Raw genomic sequence first — 22,861 nt, forward strand, 5'->3', positions numbered from 1 at the left:
TATTATGCTTCTTTCTTAGTTTTCTTCCCTTCCTGCATTCTTTGCTGATTCTTGTTAGAAATAATTTTTTTACCTTGAGGCATGCAGTTTCATTGTATAGATTTCTATATATACAGATAAGCTATTTAAATAGATTAGTCATCGTTATACTTCAGATGTATATTAAAATTAAGAAGTATCTCACAAAATATTAATGCTTTACTTTTATCCATTCAAGGATTATTTTTCTTCCTTTTGTTTCTATCCTGAGAAATTCCTGGGAGCCATTCATAAGACCACAAGGAGCAGGTAATAACTTAAAAATGGTATGTAAAGTGCATTGAGATTTTTCAGAATAGCACATTTAAAATGTATTTTAGATTATTGCTACTGGACTTTCTTTAATAAACACTGTGGAGATAGCTTTGATGGAAAATTCTTGCCTCATAAAAATGTGTATATGAGTGCAAAAGCTACCAAAAAAATTCAAGATTTACTAAACCAAACTTTGCATCTGTTCCCTCTCAGAAGTCATCCATAGGGAAAAAAAAAAACTAAAACAAGCCAAAACAACCAAGAGGGAGCCTTCAAACTGTTACGCCACAGTCACATATGAGACAGGACAAATATTAATATTATATGTAGAATTAGATATAGATGATATAGATAGAGACAGAGATAGAAATAGATTAGATATAGATATAGGTGTGTATAGGTGTATAAAATATAAATAATATACATTTATATTATAATATTGAATATTATATTCAAATATATTGGAACAAATAAGATGGAAAATCAGATGAAGGGCTTTTTCATCTTGAAAATGATCTGTTCATCTTAGCATTAACATTATTCTGAACAAGTATACTTAGTAGTAATAGTAATAGTAAAAATAGCAATAATAGTAACAGTAATGACAATAACAACAACAGCAACAGGAAAAAAAACAACATTACAATGATATCTACTTCCTGTTATAATCATACTTAGAAGTTCATGTCTTCAGAAGTTTCAGAATTGTACACAAAGCCTAAAGAATAATTTCCACTAAGACAAATTCAGCTATTAAAAGAGGAGGGGTTTTAAGTGAAGATTTTTTGAAGTGTAATACCTGGTAAACATCTTTAAAGCCAAAGCTTAATTAATGCTCAGTACAAAGGTCCATATTCAGCAGTTTCCTTCTAAAGGTCTAGATTAAGCACCCACCGCAAAAGAAACCTCAAATCTACCTTGAAGACAGCAGAGTGTGTCTACAGGGGAAAGTTCAGATGGAAACAGCTCACACAGTTAACACAGAAGACACAGGAAAAGAAAGAGTAGAAAAGCAAACTGTGAACAGAGAAGGAAAAAAAAAAAAAAAAAATAAATGAACTTTCTGAAATACCTTGAATTGAAGCTAACATACTGAGATGCTGCCTGTTCATTGCTCTCGTCTGCAGCTTGAGAGTAAGTGTCCTGATTTATGGCTTTTGTTATAAAGATGCAAGCAACTGCAGAGTAGGTTTGTGTAATAGCCATCTCCTGGGAGCCCTCATGAAAATGAGTTGAGTTGCTCAAGAGACTGTCAGAGTGAGTTAAAATTAAATTAAATAATTAAATAAGATGAGGTGGGAATGTTCCACCAGCATTGCTGGAAATCATTACAGCAGAGTAGTTACTGCTTAGTGTAAGACAATACAATGAATTACCAGGAAACTTAATAGAATAGTGATGCAAAATGTGTTGTGTTTCACCACCATGAGGAGATGCATCCTTTCTAATAGGTACTTGCCATGAATCTCAGTGTCCCCTATCTTCCATCAAATTGACCCACATTTGAATTCTTCTGAATTACCAAGTTTTGCAAATGCACATTTAGCACAGTTCAATTTCTCCTTTATACATCCCTTTTCATTTCCACGGCTACAGAGTGACAATTAGCTAAAGAGCTTGTCATAAATTACACTGCTCATATACTTTCTGACTTCTCTCTTTGTATTCTGCCCTGGAAATCTCCTATAACAAAAAAAAAAATAAAAAATTGATTATCAAAACCTGAAAAATTTTCAGATCACCAGAAAAATCTTACTTCCTGCATTGCTTGTGTTTACTGCCAATATTATATCCTTCAGCACTGCAGAAACAATGGTGTACTGACCTGGAGACCAAAGGCAAAATAATGCACTAGTGTCAGAAAGGAACATTGAATGTGACTTTTTGTTATATCCTTTGAATAGGAGTTTGATAGATTGCCAAGAGAATATACAGTATTCTTGAAGACCTCAGATAACTGGCAGAAAGAAAGTGACATTTCTAGGTAGATGAAGGAAAGTTTTCATCTATAGTTGATCTCCATTCTGTATTCCCAAGGCTGGTAGAGCTGAGCTATGGGAAGTTACATGATAAATTGAAGCACCAGGTTCTTCTCAGCCTAGGCAATAGAGGCACAATATAAAATTGCCCGTCTTCTGCACATGCTAGTCAATCTGACAGAAGTAGTGACAAAACTGTTTTGGAATGCATTTGAAACTGTATTACATGTTGTTGTCTTGCTTCTTTGTTATTTTTAATTGTAGCTATGTGTGTGAGACTGGAAACTAAGAAAACTCTAATTAAGAAAAAGCTCTTGAAATAATTTAATAGAGATTCCAACAACCAAAATTGTTTTGACTAGTTCTATATTGACAGACCTTCTAGAAATGGGAAACTGGACTCTTTTTTTATACTTCAATAGCATAAGAAAACTTCCATTCATTGGTAAGATAATTGAGTGATATCAAACTCCTAAATTATTGCTATATTTATTTGTAGGTATGTTACTATTCTGAAACATGGTCCTTGTCACTCTGGAACTTGTTCAGTTTCCTAAAGAAATAGAGAGAAAAGAACATTGAATGCCCCTCTCCTCACCTCTTTAAGCCAGCAATTTTAGCTGATGGCTGTAAAGTATCAAGGGGTGTTATTTCTTGTACCACTCTCACATGTACACACAACATTTTGGTAAAGAGCATATGTACTCACAAAACCCCAAAAAGTGTCTACATTAATCCAGTACCATCTATTACTTTACCTATGAAATTATTCTACATAAACTGCCCTTTACAAAATAGAAACAACAACAGCAAGAAAAGAAAAAAAGGCACCTTTATATAATAAAATAAAATAAAGATTTTTCTTTCATATATGGTAACAGAAATTCACTTGTGGGAAAAAAAGGGTGGATAGGGGAACATAAAACCCACAAACAATCAGACATTATTAAAAAATGAATATCATGAGAAAAACTAGAAAAAGCTACAAAAGACATACTGAGAAATCAGTGGAGAACAAAGCAAGATGGAGAAGCAGATTACAAACTTCAAGGGGAAACAGCTGAAGCTGTTAGAGAAGATGTAAAAAATCCAGCAGTACAATGTCTATGAAATTATATATTTAAAAATATATTTATAATATATATAAAAATATATTTAATACACTTCAAGAGAAAGACAGTTGAATAAAAAAAATAGGAATTGGGAACAAAAATCATGGAACAAAATTCCTCAAGGAATATAGATTTCTGGTAACTGGTATGCTGAAAACGGCAAGGGAAGTACAAAGCTGGTATATTTTTCCCTATAATTTTTACAGTCCATTATCCAAAAAGCTCTTCTAACTTCCACATTTTCACATATAATTCACAGATCAAGCCAACTGCTAACACATTTGATATCAAAAAAATTAAGAAATATTTACCATATGAAGAAATAAAATAGTATAAGGACAACTGTAGAGGCCTAATGATTACAGGTTGTTATGCAGTATGTGCAAAAGGCTGGGATATTCTTAGATTCAATTTACAATCAGAGAAACAGATTATACAAAATTAATTACTTAGATGAGTACATCACTCTTGCTGACACTGCCCAAATGAAAATGAAAAGAAATGCCCTCCTTTTTTGTTTTTTTCTCCCCCTTTATCTCCTATTTGCCCACAAGGAAAGGAACAGTATGCCAAATGCTCAAGAAGAAACCAAAAACAGCAGCCACATCCCGGAATGCTATTAAAGAAAAGCAAATCACATATTTTTTTGAATTTTAAAACAGCAAAAACAAAACAACAGAGAATTTTTCACATGGGTAAGGAAGCTAGCTGCTCCTCTGAAAAGGAGCTTACATAACAGAAAGGCAATTTGGCATTACAGATATGGATTTTATATGTCCCAATGTTGTAATTAAATACCAAATAATAGTCACTGCAAAGATAAAAATAAGTTTCTCTCCCCACTGGATTTTTCAAAGGTAACAGCAGCATTTAGCTGAAGACTTAGCATTAAGTCGTTTTAACTTATTTCAGATAGCAAAGTGTGACGGATTTTTCAACACCATCCTGACTGACATACATCCATCAAATAATCCATACTTATTATTCCTCCTATTGGCTTGGAGCTCCACAGAGACAATGCCAGAAGCTTCCATTAATTCTACAGGTTGCAGCACCTAGGATTTCTTCCAAAAGTGTTCACAATCCAGGCTATTTTTTAAAGTCTAAAACTTTTCTTTTTCTCTTTCCAATTTTTCTTCCATTTGAGGCAGAAACTATTTCTAAATATTCCTTTTACCTTCAATTATATATAAGGTTTATTGATATATTTTTCTAAATTAATACTTCTTGTTTTAGTGACTCAGCTCCAATAGCTTTATAGCGACAGAAACTGATATGTTACTGTTCTGTAAAGATCACAGAAAATAAAGCTTATCCATCTTTTTGGGTTAACAACTGCTGAATAAGTAATGGGATTTTAATTACTTCAATAGCTTTCAGAGGTCTAATTGAAAGTTAGTGGGTTTGTTCATATTTGCATTATATGTTTAGTTTTAGACAGTTTATACCTAAACCTTTAACCCAGCACAAGCATGGTCTCTCCTTTATTTCTAGCACATAAGGTTAGTCAGATCTTTTAATTTTTAAGAATATTAAAAATTAAAATAATATCTTGAGACTGAAAAATTAGTAAGATAAGACCAGAGATTACTTTCCATTCAGCATTAACACCCTGAGTTTTCTAGGGTTTTAGTTTTCTGGTTTGTTTTTTTTTAAGTTCTATTTTGTCAGGATGAAATAGAAAATTTCAAAACTTTCCTTTAAAATCCTAGCTGCAGCCCTAGCAATCAACCAGCATTGTTTGATTCAAGTCCTAGATAAAAGTTAATTTTCTTTTTCTTTTATTTTTGTCACTAGTATAAGAAATAATTACACTATTCAGAGACTAGCCTGGCTGATAACTTAATAAGCGTTAAAAACTTAACCCGGTTGGCTGGAACAGGTTGTGTCTGTTAAAGCTGAGGCCACAAAAGAAAAGAGACATCATATGAATAAGAGTTTTTGTAACCTCATTGCTGTCTACAAATTCATCACAAGGAGAAGCAGAGGGGCAGACAGTGATCTCTTCTCTCTGCTGACCAGTGACCCACGGAAATGTCATGTACTTGTGTCAAGGGAGGTTTAGGCTGGATGTTAGGGAAAGGATCTTCACCTAAGCAGTGGTTAGGCACTGGAACAGCCTCCCCAGAGAAGTGGTCACAGCACCAAGCCTGTCAGAGTTCCAAAAATATTTGGACAATGCTCTCAGGCATATGGTGTGACACTTGCGGATGTCCTGTGCAGGGCCAGGAGTTGGAGTTTGATGATCCTTGCGGGTCCCTTCAAACTCAAGATTCTCCATGACTCTTTATTATTAATTATTAATAGAAGATGTGTCACATTCCTTACAGAAGGAGGCATAAGTTCTAGTTCTAATTTTGTATGAAGAGAGTTGTAAGGACAGCCTAGCAGCACCTGCAATTAAAAAAGCATAGAAATGCTGAACCAGTGCAAGCAGTTCTGGCCAAACACCCTCTTGCCTGGGTTAAAGGAGATTAGTTATGCATTTTATCTAGATGAGCTTCACTGGGAAAAAACCCCACTGCAAACCTACCTAACTGTACCATGAGGATGAGCAAAGTGTGAAAATCTGAAACAGGCTTAGAAGATAAATAGTCACCAAAATAAAACATTCAAAAGGTTTTAATGTTGCTTATGGCAAAAGAAACTCCTGACTATTTCCTGGGCTAGCATCTGATTTATCATTCCTTTTTTTTTTGAAAAATAAAATAGACTGTCAAGACTGTTGTTTACCAAGGTCTTAAAATAGCATTTTTAATAGGATATAATGAATTTGTAATATACTAATTACAAGGAATTTGTAAAAATCAATGTGAGCCCATGATCAGGATACATTCTTCTGGTAGTGTGCACAGCTTATCACTAAACACAAGCTTTAAATGGATTTCTTAATGGATAGCATCAATAGATGCACCACTCACAAAAAGTTAAAACCAGCCACATTACACGAGGTGAGTAATCCAGCACCTTATATGGCCAAGGAGATTCATACTAAATGGTCTAAATAAAAGATTCTAGGCACACTGACATGTGCCTAGAATCACATCACTGATATTATGCAAAAATAAAACAAACAAACAAACAAACAAAAAACCCCAAAACTCCCACACAAAACCCTCTAACTATTTTTTAAAAAATATTATTCAAAGAAGAATGGTTTTGTTTTAATCAACAACAGCAATAAATCTTAAAAACAAATTTGCGGCAGGGGAGGGGGTTCTAGTCTTTTTTTATATACAGAAATATTCAATTTTTATGTACAAACCATCAACGGTCCCTAACAAAACCCTATCAGCCCTTGAAATTCCCATTAGAAGAGGGATTATCATTGACAGACTACAAACAGATGAGTCACTAAAGATCCATATCAGAACCACTATGGAATCAAAGTTTTATTGTCATAGCAGGATTTTTATAAGTTTATCTAATTGATGCTTTGGTTAGATGATGTGCAAGATAAGCTGTGCTCTGCTATGCTGTCTTTTACACTAAATGTCAGTGGTTAACTGTAGAAATTAGACTCCTTGATTTTTGAAAAAACACTGAAGGTTGTTATTCTTATGTTCATAAATAGGTACACGAAACTATTAAACACTACAAACCAATGGATTTGGTACCCTGTTGACCAAAGACACTTTATGAAACAGAGTTAAATGAGTTATGAAACAGATCTTTCTTGAACAAAAAAGGGATCTGGCAAGTTTGCAAACAAGACTGAAAAAGTTCTTAATCTGCAAACAGCATTGCATGCACCCAGGCAATTAATGCTACAATGGACAGATAATCTAAACATGACATTAAAACAAGATTAAGGGATTCAGTGCCATCCTCAGTTGGCATACAAAACTATCTTGCCTACAATAAGCAGGGATATAGAAACAAGGATAAGAGAAATGAAATGACATAACCAACAACCTAAGAAATATTTTTGCAACTATGATATGCACAGAGAGTGACTGTCAGAAGCACAACACAGTAACAACACAATTAGTCAAATAAAATCCAACTACTGTTTCTGTAAATATAATTGCACACACAGTCATGCTAGCCATTACCTGCTGTGAAAGGAACAACTGTGAAACACAGAGATGATTCATTAATCTGACTCACGTCTCTCTCTTTTCCTCAACCAGAGAGCAATCCAGCTACATTTATATCTGGGATCCATGTAGCTAGTCAAGGGTAATACAGGTATTCAAGGCAGTGCAAAGGTCCTTTTATATTCCCAAAGCAGCAGAGGCTTTCTTCTGTGCTATTTCTCTTACCAAGGAACCTGATACCTGAATAAAGATCTCACTGATTTCTTGAGTCATTCCTCCCATATATTAAGGTCAGGTCACCCAATCAGGGAACAAAGCAAATACATGAGACACTGATGAGCAATTACTTAGTTTAAATAGAAAGAACTTGCAATAGCCCACTTGTGTATAATCCACATGTACTGTTTGTACTAAGAAATTGTTTTGCAAAAATGAATAGCAAGAGCTCTTCTGAGCAGTATGGTAGCATCCCATCGACTAGAAAAAATTAAAGAAATGAAAGTGAGATCTAATGCAGATGTTTGAGGCTTCAGAAGCAGTTAAAGACATTTACCTCTTATTCTTTGCTAGAAGTTCAGCACTGCACTTTAAACTCCTTAAAATCATATACACCATTAGTATTGTTACAGAAATCTTAATAATACATAATATACAGTATTTATATATTTTTTGGGTCTCTAGGCTGCACACAACAGCTGAGAAATTTGTTGCCTGGGTTAGGCTAACTGGAGAGGTGTTCAGAAAACACCAAATATGGCAAAACAAGAGGCAGAAGAGAAGTTAGAGACAGAGCCATGGAGAATGGTTTGATTTCACAGAGACCTGTGAGAGAAGCAGCTGAATTCCACAGATCGTTCCAGAAGCAAATAGGGGATTTTTTGGAGAGTCAAGTCTTGCAAAGTCCACACCACCCAGATGACCATTTGAGTACTACTTTTTAAAGCTGAGACTACCTAGGTAATACTACCAGAGATACCGAGCTTGGGTGTACTTGCAGAAAAAACTAAGACAAATAAGGAAAAGGTAATTACGGGCAGTGATTATCACATCACACTTTCACTCAGATATCCTTAAGTCTATGATTCCTCCTGTGACATTTCTTCAGCCAAACATTCTAGAATCACTGTTAATCACACAACCTTGCTACTCTGATGTCTCCATGTAGATATGCATACTGTATGTGTGTACTTATATGAACAAAATTTCTACAAGCTCCCATCTTTCAGTAGTTGCACTGGTCTGTTTAAATTTATAACTAAATCTTCCCTGATTAATTAATTTTTTTCCCAGTTTTCCATTTCCAGTACTCAAAATTATGGACAGAAAGAAAAAAAAACAAACAAAAAAAAAAACTCTACAAGCAAAAAACCCCAATCATTAAAAACTCTTTATAGGCACTATCAATAAATTTCAGTTCAAAAACTGAACTCAGATCTCTTTAATCCTAGTAATCTGAATATGAGGAAGAACTTCCTTACTGTGAGGGCGACCAAGCACTGGAATGGATTGCTGTGGAGTCTGTGTATTCTCCCTCCCTGGAGATATTTCAGAACCATCTGGACACAGTCCTGTGCAATGTGCTCTAGGATGATCCTGCTTGAACTGGGAGGCTGGACCAGATGACTCACTGTGGTTCCTTCCAACCAGTCCCAGTTTGTGGTTCTGTCATCTTGCATTTCTTCTATCAGAAAAATTCTCTTGTATGCTTGCTGATTTGCATTGTATATGTATATGCATTTTTTTTCTTTCTTTAAGGGGAGGGGAATCCATAAACAGGATGAGTGAAATTTTTTTCTGTTTTAAGAAACTGTGCATTACACAACACGGTATTTGCAAAACAGGTGAAATATAACGATAAAAATAACAGTGTACTTGTTAAATAACAATATTCAGTTTTCAGTGGAAGTCAATATTGACATGAGGAAGATGGTGACATTTTCTTGTGTTTTCTAACATCTATGTATATTACCACCACTTATATTCTCAGGCTGGCAAAAGGACACCAAAACAACAACAAAAAAATTTAACTTGTTTAATTTTGATTCATATAACAGTATCCTTGAACACATAATATATAATTATATTAATTAATGTTGGTATATTAAAGTAATTTTTAAGAAATTTGTTTTGCGCTAATACAGACAAAGTAATGTTCATTCTCATGCATCTTTTAAGAGTAGAAAGACTTATTTCCATGCTTTTATTTCATGTTGTTCTTTACTGTTTTCCTAAGCTTCTTTTCTGAGGCAGAGTGCCTGTTCTTCATTCCAGCCAAAGTAGGCTTTTAGAACTCTTATGTTACTCCTCTCTTTGTTGGTTTGTTTTTTTTTTCCTAGATAGAAATCACCTCAGTTCTTCCTTGAAAAGTTCTCTGTTATTCTAGAATAATGATTTTTAACATAAACCAAAGTCAGACCATACTAATGGTTTTAAGATTAATTCGAGTTTCATACAGTGGACAATTTTCAAAGACTAGATTGTTTTAAGATTTAAATAGCAAACTGTGTTAAATATACTAATCCCACTGAATTTCCACAGACTTATATATGCATCTTTAGCTTTCATTCTTGTCCTGAAAGCTTCGCAGAAACATATAAACAGGTAGACAAACAGAGATTTAATGTTCAAGCCATAACACCAGCAAATCCTCAGAAACAGAAGGGGAAGGAGAATCTAGGTTAATCAGTAGGGTCATGTCTTAGGGTCTGATTGAGCAAACAAAAAAAGACTTACTTAACTTTAGGCCTATTAAAGAAAATCTCATTCACATTAATTGGCTTGTCTGACTAAAACTTAGCTTAAAACGGAACATTTTAAATATCATATAATTAGTGTTTTAATGGTGCAAGAGGAAAAGCTTCCATACACAGATAATATTATAGTTATAAATTCACCAGGAAAATTAAGAATTTTAAAATAAGAATGCAGAATTCAAGTCTTCCATTTCTCTTCCATTAATAGTCTAATGACAAGTGAAACCTTGTAAGATCATTTTGATATTGTTCATAAATAAAAGGCATGGTATGTTATACGAGACTTTCTACTGTGGGTTGAAGATTTTCAAGAAATCATTCACTGTGTGCGTAATAGAAAAAAACCCCGAGGATTCTTTGCATCCAGAGAGAGCCTTGAACTGTAACCTACATGTTTTCTGGAGTTATCTTTGCTTCTGCAAGTGAGCAGGATGAGGGTTTAGTGATGTTGAGCATCACTAAAAGAGCATCAGAAAAAGAACTGAACGACTAGCAAAATTACACTCTCACTTTAAGATGAAAAGAATTTCACAGCAAGGATCCATATCTGAGCAAGGCCTGATATCTCATTCTCATTTTGGGCCTTATTTGACAGTTCTTACACTGTATTTAGAGTATTCTATTCAAGCAAGTCATGAAAATGGTAGACTAAGATACATAAAAGAAAACTATCTTTGAACAAGTTGTAAGACTACTTATGAAAGTAGACATTCAACAGAGTTACTAGACAGAGAATAATTTAAGGAGTGATAAAACAATGAAAAATAAATTTTAAAGTGCAACAGCTTCTGAGTTTGGTTTTGATTTTGTTTTTTGTGGTTTTTTTAATGAGGCTTGGAATATATACTATGAAAACAATCAAGAAAAATAATAACTAAAATTGTGTACTTATAATTTCATCTGTAATCTGCTACTTTTGATTAAAGTAAATAAGTATTTCACTGATAAAATACATGAATTTTCACATATTCTAACATAGAACTACTATTACTAGATATGCATTGGACTGTTTGTGAGACTACTATCAAAATCTCATCAGCCTTTGAGAATAAAAATCATGCAGTTATCAACAAGCAACAATATCCATAAGAGAACAGATCATTATAAAAAAAACCCCAAAACCAAAAAACAAAACCAAATCACCCAAAAAACAACACAAAACAAACAAAAAAACCACAAACAAACAAACAAAAAACTACCCACAGTGATTAGAAAAGCTTAAAAAGCTAATAAAAGTTCATAATCCTGATCTGATGCAGATTTAATAGCATTAAAGAAGCTTTAGACCTCTTTCTTCTTCATAGAGAAATTGTTTGCACAGGATGCTAAGACCACTTAGCATATAAGAGACTAAGGGGCCCGCTCTTTAACCCCAGCTGATCTTTAACCCCAGGTGATGGCTGATGGAATAAGAGCTTTTATTGCAATTATGTTCCATCCCAAACCTCATCCTATATTGGAGAAACAGCAGTGAAATATTTTGTTTGTTTGTTTTCTGAGGTGACATTGCTTTTCAAGGAGCGGAACAAAGCTGCATTTTTTCTCATAGTTATGAAATCGCCTCCTACACACCATCATCATCATGCAGCTTGCTTTAAAACTTGAATATAAGTTTTGTTTCTAAAACTCTGAATTGTGAGGTGTTGACATTATTGGGGTTATACACATCTGGAGACTGAACAGAGTCTGTAAAAGATACCTGTGTCAGATTTAAGCAACACTGACAGGTGTTAAACACTTGTGCCTGCCCCTTGCATGAAAATGAAGGGCTCTAATATGATTATTGCAATAATCTAGATTTATGCATGAGAAGGAAAAGAGACACATGAAAAGATGCACACGCAGAACAAAATATCCAGTAAAGAATGTCACATTCAATGCTTAATCCAAAGGTAATGAAAATAAATAATACTGAAGAATTATCACAATTCTGAATTGACACTGATGACTTATTAGAGTAATATTTTGCAGTTACTCCCCTAAATAACAGAAAACAAAAAAAAGTTATCTGTTTTACTATTCCAAAGAGTTAAATATTCTGTTTTTATCTAGAGAACCTATTTGTATAAGTTATGAAATTTATAAATTAATAAGTTCTAAATTTTATAGACTGCATTAGCTTTTGTAACAATTTACCTAACACTTTTCTACCGTGTCTCATGAAAACAGATATTCTTGACCTCAGTTAGTTATATAAAGAGAGAGAAAATAGCAAAAAGGAGTTCAATATTATAATGCAGTACAAACATTACTCTTGGAAAACACTGGGGAAAGACTGAAATTCATTAAACTGCAGTCTTCTACAAATGTTTTCATGATCAATTATGTTGACCAGTTTGGACTCCAAATTTTAAATGAATAAAAATATGTTGTGTGATTATTTAATTAGATTTTATATTTATATTTTCTTTAGAAACATACTAAACCCAGTTGAATTACATAATGTATATATAATAAAAAAGAAAATGGGCAAAAAATAAAATTATGAGGAAAAATGTAGTCAGGAACTCAAAATGCTTCCAACATAACTTCTTGATGCCTACATTTCCAGTTATTCTGTCTGTAAATGGGAAATACACACCAGAGCAATTCTTTTTGTGAACAGCATATCTCCAGCTCTGACAGGACAGGACTGAGCTTGGGCTCCACAGCATGACCAGGCATTTGGGTTAAAGGCCAGTGCTGCCTGCACTGTGCTCAGACACCACGTGTACACTCATACATGTGTAAGCCAATTTTCTAAAAACCCATCCCAGTATATTTGCACTATACCAGGGATATTGTCAATCAGGGACGTCTCCCTCTGTAAAAAAAGGTCAAGAGCAGACCAACAGGTTAGCAAGAGGCAGAGCTCAACCCTGTTCTTTTCAGCGTGTATTCAAACATGTGTCTGAGAAATATGGCATGCTATGAGGGAACAAGAGCTTTAAGGCATGAACAAGGGTATTTGGTATGTAGTTTTCCCATTTAAAAGAGATTTTTTAAAGGATAATTATATGCTGTATATACACTGTAAGATGCCCTTAATATACCTTGGATAGAAAATCTTTCAAATATGCAGTCTTCATAGATTACAGAAAGCAACAATTAAATTATTTTAGCTAATATATAAAAACAAATGCAAAGCACTTATATGTCTCAATAATATTTGGTCCTAAACATCTACCTAGCCATAACTTCTTCTAGTAATTCTACCCTATTAATTTTTTACCATGCCCTTCAAGTCTTTTGCCTTATACACATGAAAGAAAGCAAATTTTCTACTGTCAGTAACTAAATTTTGCCAAAACTTCAATTATATAGCTAAACATAACAATCTTGTGGATTGTAGTGAGGTTTTTTCCCCCCTTTCACTCTCTGCCCTTCACTATTTTTATTATATGGACTGTAACAAATAAAAAAAAAAAAAATTATGCAATCTGGTTATATACATACACTATCTTATCCTAAACACAAGCATTCTAAATACAGGAAAAAAATGTCTATGCATTTCTAAAATTCTCTTTCTGCTGCACATCTATCTTCTCTTGATAGCAAAGGAAAAAAAAACAAAAACAACTGCACTTCTTCAGAACCAATATTTTAGAGTAAAGAAGTTATAGACAGGTAGAGTTCCATCTCATCTACTATAGCTGCTTTTAGAAATACTGTTATGAAAGTAATGCACTAGAGACCACACTTTTTTCTAATTCATTTCTTTTATGCATTTTCAGCAGGGAGAAAGGAAATGGGACTCCAGGGAAGCTGACTACACATGCTAGTGGTAAGACACAGCCTACAAGATGTGAATCATTAGATAGGTACAAAAATAAATGACTGAAAACAATTTATGAGACAATTGTATTTCTATCTATTTCAACACTCAACTATAAAATCCAATGCATCAACAATTTTAATGTCAAAATAGCATGAACCACCAGAATAAAATCAACACACAAAAAATACAGCCCATTTTAGTTTATCAGTATTCCCTAAATAAACACAGTAACAGCTATATACTACTGATGTCAATATACTCCCACTCCGCACAATTACAGGCCATCAGAACAACTGTTCATCTCTGAGCAAACGCGCTCAGAAATCATGAACCTTCTCATATGCACAGACAGGGCCCCAAACAGCTAATGTCAAAGCAATCAGTCTTTATCCCTGACACAGACTCACTCATATGTGTTGCAGTTTTGTCCTGAAAAATAGTCTTTAGGGAAATACCAGAGAAAATATTCTACAGGCCCATAACACAAGAACTTTGTCCCATCTCTTCAATTAAATTCTTTAATAAGAGTATAATTAGTGCCAAGTTCATAGAAGAACCCTTAGGTAGCAACCCCTCTGATCCTGCTAGACATGGCAAGATTTTTACAAGTAACCTAGGATCAGAATCTTGTTTCTGAAAATAAGATTATCAGCTATTTACCGCTCACAAAATTCAGGTAAAGGGATTTACCTGAATAAGTCTTACAATCTTCATCATTTTCTCCAACATCTTACTCAAGTCTTTTGGTTTCACTTCTATGATATATGCATTTCAGTGACTGCTGTCTACCACACAGCCTTGACATTGATTACTAATACAGTATTGCAGCTACATCCCCATGGCAACTTGTTTTCAGATAATTTCTCAAGCTGTATTTCCACCAGCCACAGGAGATGTCCTATAATATCACAGTCATTCCTAAAATATATAATATTTATTAAAAAGCAAAGCAAAACAAGAACATTTATTGTTCCATTAAAATCCCACAACCCTTATAGTTTGTGTAATGTATAATTTTTCTCGCTTTTTCAGTTCCGCCCTTCCTCTCTAGTAAACCAGTATTCATTACTTAGGAGATGAAGCTAGCTTCAAAACCCAAGGAGACAGCAGAGGAAGGTATGCAATTCCTCAGAGGCAGAAGTATTGAAACTAAATTTTGTGGACAGAAGTTTGCAACTAGGCAAGACAGGTGATTTTCTTCAACACTCCAAAGCTATTGAAATTTGTGGTCCACTTCCTCTGGTTTTCCTCTCATTTCCTGCCATCTCACTTCAATCTAGCTCACTTAATGGACAGAAAACCCTTCATCTTTCTGGCTGAATCAGTCTTTCTCTGGCTGTTGTTCTGCATCATTTTATTCCCAAGGAAATAAATGAGCATCAGACATGGTACAAAAATGAGAGAGAAAACATAGCTGAGAGTCATACATACTAGCAGTGAACAAGAAGATTGATTTGACTGGGTCTAATCTGCATCCTAGGTACATCCACATAAAAGGAATACTCCACAGTCCTTCCAGCTAGTCCTGTTCCACTAAAACATGACACTGTTCTTCTACTTTCCTACAGTGCTGTTTGTTGCTCTAAAAGGATCAATATTCTGTGTATTCAAAAAGATGCAGAGAGCAGCTTGTTATACTGTCAGGGAGATCTTACGGCATTCTCCTTCCCCTCACTTGTGTATAAACAAAAAATACAAGAGTATATTAAAGCCATGTTCCTATTTCCTAAGCTAACAGAAGTCCAACCTACTATTATGAACTTCTGCCTCAGCTTCTGTAATATTTTCGATTGCAAGTAAAGCAAAAATTTTATTTTAAGCTAATTTGTTGAAGTAATCAAATTTTTAACCTATTATATATTAGGTGCACAGTTTAAGTATTTTTCTTGTATGACTGTCCTTGAACAACAGCTTAAGTGCATAATACGCTTACAAATATATCTAAACATTTCTAAGGCTGAGTTTCATACATTTGTGTTCCAGCTCAGCTTCTCACATCCAAATTAATCCTGTAATATTCATTATTATATAGTGCTTTTTGCTACAGGGATATTTTCTGCTGTGGAGTAATTGAAGGCAGTTAACACCTGCATTTTGAAATTGAAATTTTAATTTGATGTGAATCAAAAAAGCATTAGAATTAACAGACAAGCATGCTGCAAACAAAGCTGACAGTAATTTTTAGTATAAAACAGAGCAGCGTTTTTAATAGCATGCAAATACTGTTGACAGGCATGTCTTTATTCAATTAGTTCCTAGTTTCCAAGGGCAGAGTTGTGTGCACACATCCAAACTGCGTTTTCTAATTTTAGAAATTTAATTTTTATATTGAATATTTAAAACTACTCAGTAACCAAATCAATTTAACAGAATGTCACTTAAGGTACCTTTCAGTTTTGGCGTTCAATAATTTACATTGTACACCTCAACACTGCTCATGACCTGATCCATAATTACATTACATCCAAGCAGATCTCTTGGTCTTCTTGAAGTGTTTCAGAGCCGTTATACTTCTACATGTGCACATTTTTGTATGCCTCTCAGTATTATAAAAGTTTCATGCCAATCCATCTGAAAATCCTATTTACTTCTGTAGCTAAAATAGCAGATAAAACTGGCACTTACTGTTCAGCAGTTACAGGGCACTTCTCCACTCCTCCTTTTACAAATGACTTGCCAAATCAAACCTACTGCCTCTTTAGCTGCTGGGAAACAAAAACAAAAAACCCACACACATGTCAGAATTCAAAGAATTGAAGGAGAGGGCATTTTACTAAATATCTCTCTCAGGGGAAGTAAAGAGCAATGTAACAGTGGTATTAACACTTCAACTTTTTCTCATAATGGCTACCAAGAATTTCTGAACAAGAAATCCCTTCTCAGGAGTGCTGTGGTGGGACACAGAGTTAACATCTTTAGACAACAAGAACAAAAAAAATACCAGAAACAATTATATTAAAAATATAAAAATAAACATAAAACCAGCTCAATTGTTTGTCTTTTTACCAAACTGTGAACCATCAAGAGTTCAACAATGAATTATATTTTTCTAACGTGCTCTTCCTGGTCAACTGTATTAAAGGATTAACCAAGGTTTGTTTTCTACAATATTAGTATTTTTTTTTAAATTAATTTGCAAATACAAATATTTACCTGTTGATCCAGAATTGAGCTTCTTTGAAAACACTTTTGCTTTATTTTTTTATTAATAAACCCTGCAAATTTCCACTGGAGAAAATACAATTTAAAAAAAGGCAACTGTAAGAAACGTATTTCCTGAAGTACCTGAAAGCAGCTGATTGCTTAGCATTCCCCAAGGGTGTCAGTAAGCAATGCAGTGCCAACACTGGCTATTCAGCAGAGTTATTAATAGCTGTGATTCTAGAACAAATAAAAGGTGCTGGAATTATTCCTCTAAAACTACTGTGATGAAGCTACAATTTACAGTAAGCTTCATTTACAAGACACCAGATAACATCTTAAAAAAATTAAAGTTTAAATAGTCCTTTCAAACCTAATATATTGTAGACATGCCACTGTGTTGAGCACAATTCTGCTTCAAAACATATGTGAAATGCATCATGACTAAAACAGGAAATAAGAACAGCTTGCTTTCTAAAAGTCAGCATCATTCTCACACCTCTTGTCAAGACTAGACACAGCTTTTAAATGACCACCACCAGCTACAAAATGTTTTTCTATTTGCAAGAGCTGGTGGTGATACTGAGAGACAACATGAAGACCCCCTGTTGCATTACACAGTCACTCCTTACACACCGCTAGGAGACACCCTGTACTGGTGAAAATGTATTAAATTAATTTTAATTTTAATTAAATTATTTTCACCCTCTACTGGTGAAAATGTATTAAAAATATATTTTTGAAGAGAAACCTTCCCTGAATGAAAATGGCTATTATTTCTATGTTACAAACTGAAAGATGGGGCATGCCAAATTTCATGAGGTAAAATCTACTTGCAAGCACCACTCAGATAAAATGGGATCTGAACATCTGCCCACTCTACTTGTTTGAGTAACTTGAACAGGACAGAAACACAGATGAGCTACTACCAACTTCATATCCTTACAAGGCTACAATTAATTTTTTATCAAGAAAATAAATTTTTATTTATTTTTCATTGGGAGCAATATTTTTTTCAACTTTCGGTTTTTCATATTTGTATTCTTGCACTGCAGGAAACTTGAACTTAGAGATGAGAGATCCTGTAAAAGAAAAAAAAAACAACTCTTTTCTGAAGATAGAGTACTTAATCAAGTGCTTAATTAATTTGCCTTCCTCACCTATTTCAATTTAATGTCATCATTCTCATCTCCAGAATGACACCTGCCAGTATGGCAGTCTTACCTGGCATTTCTCTGTGTGCTCAAGTACTACAAAATGAAAACAGAGTTGGAGTCAGGACACAACAAAGGGGCACAAACCAGGACATTATTTGGGTTGTTTCATGCTCTGATTTTCACAGCTACTCCAGTAAAAATATTATTGCTACAATATTCCAGAAGAGACCTGGGAAAAAATATCAAGGAATAGAAAAGGCAAAACACTTTACTATCTTCTTTTTTAGGACTTCTAGAGAGATAAAAGTGAAGGAAATTACAAATCACCAACAGAAAAGCAGAAGAGGCAAAGTAAGGCCATGAGGCTACCGACCAGTTTTGCCATTAGATCACAGGGAAAATCACAAGTAAGACATATTGCAAGACTCCTGTCTTCTACTGCACATTACATAGGGCGATTATAAGAAAGGTGGTGACAAATCTTTTACTTGGGCCTGTTGATACATGACAAGGGATCATGATTATAAACTGAAAGAAGGTAGATTTAGGATGCAAGGAAGAAGCTTTTTACAATGATGTGGTGAAATGCTGGAACAGGTTTCTCAGAGAGGTGTGGATACCCCAGTCCTGGAAATATTCAAGGTCAGGTTGGATGATTTAGTTGAAGAGGTCCCTGCTCATTGCATGGAAGTTGGACTAGATGATCTTTAAAGACCCTTTCTAACCCAACCATTCTATGATTTTATGATTCCATGATCTCTGTGGAAACAATGATTTACCCTTAAGGAAACACTTAGCTAAGGAACTAGTTCAGGAAATAATAATAATAATAAAAAACCCAATAAAAATAAAACAAACGCAAAACAGAGTTATCAGAAGAGATAGCAAGGAGATCAATAGCATGTGAAGCAGTGGGACATTGGAGTAGCTCAATGGGTTTAGAAGGCCAACAGAAATTGTTTGAATAACAAACTGTTTGAATATCAACTGTAAAATAACAAATTTGAAAGGATCTCTTCAGCATTTTCTTCTTGTTTTATATCTCCGAATGATGAGAACAGAGTGGGCTAAGCAATCTACCCAAGAGAACCAAGTTCTAAACATTCAATCTCCAGTGGTTGGACCTCAGCCATGTCTGCCAACTTCCGTACTCCAAACAGAGTTGTGTATCTTCTGCAATTAAGAGGGTCTGAATGAACATTAGAAAACATTTTTTTAACTGCACAATCTGCTCTTTCAGCTTTTCAGTACAAAATACTATGAGGTTTATTTGGCAAATTATTTTTAAAAAATCTAATATTGGAAAAATAGTAATAATTAAAAGAAATTATGTATTTATGTTCTTTATTTCTAGTAAAATAAAGCATGCCTCATTCCATCAATTACTGTAATTTATTATGCTTATTTCCATCAAACAGAGAAACATTCACCTTCTCACAGTGACAACAAGAGATTTGTGTTTATAACTCTGTTTACAAATATTAGGGTAATTATTGCAGGTTTTTTGTGTTGAGGTCAGTGATTTACCTGCTCTTTCTAAAATGAGCATGAGCTCCATAATTTCTTCTAGACACTATTGCAACATCAAGCAAAGTCTCTCTACATATTAGAACAACTAACTTCACTTATTTCTGCCTGTTTTCCAGTTTGCCTTCCTCATATTGTATCCTTTGTTGTGTAAGGCTTTACTGATATTATAATCAAGAGTAGAAATTTACACTCTAGAAAAGGCTTAGCTTTACCAGTGCAAATTTTATTCTTGAACAGAAATAAAAAGGTTATGAAGTGATTTCAGATACCAATTACTTTATTTGAAAACATCCATGTACAGTGTCTCTTAGAAGATGCTCAAGGCTCTGTATTCCTACAGATATCCTTTATAGTCTGCAATTTGTATAATTCTCAATGAAGTATATAGTTAGTATGAACTATCTATCTGCTTTGTATCATTATTAATATTTTCTCAATTGTTCTGTTGAAAATTACAGTGTAGCATCACAAATCAGTTACAATACACCTAATTATAATCTCTGCTAACAGAATGATCCCAAATGATCCTCTGGAAGTCTAAAATATTTATAAAATGTGGGCATGGGAGAAAGGAAAACAGTTTAACTAACAGATGTATTTTCAGTGCTTGCTAAGGAAAGGCTGCTTATATATTCATCAGCCCTGCCAGTGACTGACAGAGGAAACTTTTAGGAAACAACTTCTGGGAATCAAATTAAACTGCTGAAATGCTGTTTCTGAAAGGGTATTTAAATTATTTCTTAAGTCACATCTCCCACTATAGAGAAGCTATTATTACTAAAGAGAAATAAACACTGTGCTTATTCCTTTCACTTACGATTAAAGAAAAAAACAAGTTTTGTCTGAGTTGTCTGAAACAATTTAGTACCAATCTTTTGACCAAGTGCTAGACAAAATTGGGTCCAATCAAAGCCTTGACTTGAACTCTGAGAGGCTTCATTCCTTGAGTGGCTCTAGTAATTGCAGTGGGCTTACTGGAGAGACAGGCTAAAGCTCATTGTACAGAGCAGAGCACACAGCACTAAATTTTGTGGTCTGCTACACACCCCTGAGCAGAGCAAGGAGTTATGTTTTAACTCATATTCCAACTGTCCAAAAAAAAAAAAAAAAAGCTCCTAAGAAAAGGAGTTTTAAGAAAAGAAGTAAAGTTCAAAACTACCTTCTGTGTCTTGAAGAAATACAAGATACAGATAATAATTTAAAATAATAAGACACATATTATCAATTAAGTTTGAAGTGAGCAGGACAAGTTTTTTTAATTTTTCTCTAATTCTTTTACTGAGATACAGCAGAGTAAGATCACTAAAACCATTTTCTGTTAGCAAAGCTTGAGGTTTGAAGCTTTCAGGTCTCTGTTAGGTGCATACATCCCCCAGTGTGATGTTCTTGTTTCTATACTTAGCTGGAATCCCACTGAGCAAATGGATTGCATGTGCAAGAGCAGAAAAAAATCAGCTTTTAGTGTGACAATTTTTCTCCCTACACTGGCTGGGAGAAAAGAAAGAAGATTTGAAGTATAAAAGAATGAATATAAATCATTTCAGGGAATCTATTTACTGGGAAAATGTGCAGGAGGTTTTAGAATGCCAGTATCTAAGGTTTACACATAATCAACATTAACTAAACACACAACATAAAACTATTAAATTTCAAGAATTACAGGAAATAAACAAGTTACTTACAAGCTAAGTAAATCACTTAACTCTCTTTTCAGTGTATTTTAGTCACTGTTCAAACAGAACAAATAAAATTAGCTACCATCTGACACCAATATTTCTAAATTCTCAAAGCAAGGGAAAAAACAAAGTACATTTATGTAAAGTGCACTGTATACTCCAAAACCTTCAGGCTGTTTTTGCATTTCATGTACAGAAGCACAGGAATCTTTAAACCCAGTGGCACTTTGGTTCCTTGTGCTACGACACTGAGACATGAACACATGATGCAGGCAGACTTCTAACTCCATGGATATAACACCCACATGGCCTGGAAAATTTACAACACTCTAATAGAAATTCAGGCAATGGTCTACAAAACCTTTCTATGAAATTACTCAAACCAAACATATTTCTGATTAAGTGTTTTTCCTTGTGGTATTCAATGGCTTCTGCACCTCAGTCTTCTTTGGAAAACTAGTTTTCAGGAATCACAGGCCTCTTTGTCCAGTGCCAAAGTCTGGAGTGCCAAAGGAAGATGTTGTTGGTGGAAGAGAATCATATTAAGGAAATTTTAAATAATTTGAACATACTTAAGCCCATGAAACCTGACAGAAAGCACCCACAAGTACTGTGGGAACTGACTGATTTCATTGTGTGGCAATCAGAAAAGGTTCTTGAAGACCGGAAGAAAGCAAGTATTACTCCTATATTCAAGAGGGACAAGAGGAAAGATCCAGGAATCTACAGGTTGATCAACCTCACCTCCACCACTGGGATGGTGATGGAGCATCTAATGCTGGAAAATGTTTCCAGAAACATGAAAGACAAGAAAATGATCAGGAGCAGTCAGCATGGTTGGTTAACCAACCTGATTCCCTTCAATAATGAGGAGGCTAGCTTGGCGGCTGAGGGAGGAGCAGTGGGTGTTGATTACCTAATCCTCATCAGGGAGGCTTTTGACACTTCTGCAACAACTTCACGACAAGCTGATGAAGTATGGGTTATGTAAGTGCAGTGAGGTCGATTGAAAACTGGCTGATGGGCCAGGCAGAGAGGGTTGTGGCAAGCAGAACAAAGTCCAGCTGGAAGCCAGCGCTGTACCCCAGGTGCCAATAGTGGGACCAGTACTATTTACATCTTCATAAACGACCTGAAAAATGGGACATAGTCCACTCTTCTTGGGAATTGCAGATGATATAAAACCAGGGGTGGGTGGGGGAGTGAGAGATGAACCAGATGGTTGTGCTGCTACTCAGTAGGATGTCAAGAGGCAGGAGAAATAGGTAGAGAGTAATGTCAGGAATTTCAGCAAGAAAAAATACCAAGTCCTGCACCTGGGGAGGAATATGTTCACACAAATGACAGATCATTCACAGAAAAAAAATATTTAATGCCCAATTCTCTGAGGTAGGTGCACAGAAGTATGATTTATGACAGAAG

The 22,861-nt window shown here is 34.6% G+C and overlaps 1 protein-coding gene across 3 annotated transcripts in view; it reads right to left on the reverse strand.

Moving 5' to 3' along the window:
• The window catches only part of CDH18 (cadherin 18), a 321,195-nt gene that overhangs the window by 166,661 nt on the left and 131,673 nt on the right, over window positions 1-22,861 (reverse strand). For 2 of the 3 annotated variants that reach the window (XM_088053404.1, XM_088053400.1), the window contains exon 4: window positions 16,561-16,640. The gene's annotated coding sequence lies outside the window, so the exon portion shown is untranslated. The remainder of the gene's footprint in view (window positions 1-16,560; window positions 16,641-22,861) is intronic. The other variant, XM_088053413.1, reaches the window with a different exon arrangement.

The sequence above is a fragment of the Pseudopodoces humilis genome, chromosome 1 (assembly GCF_049639895.1).
Source record: "Pseudopodoces humilis isolate 2021_Gansu_Grassland_sample_001 chromosome 1, ASM4963989v1, whole genome shotgun sequence".
Lineage (NCBI taxonomy): Eukaryota > Metazoa > Chordata > Aves > Passeriformes > Paridae > Pseudopodoces > Pseudopodoces humilis.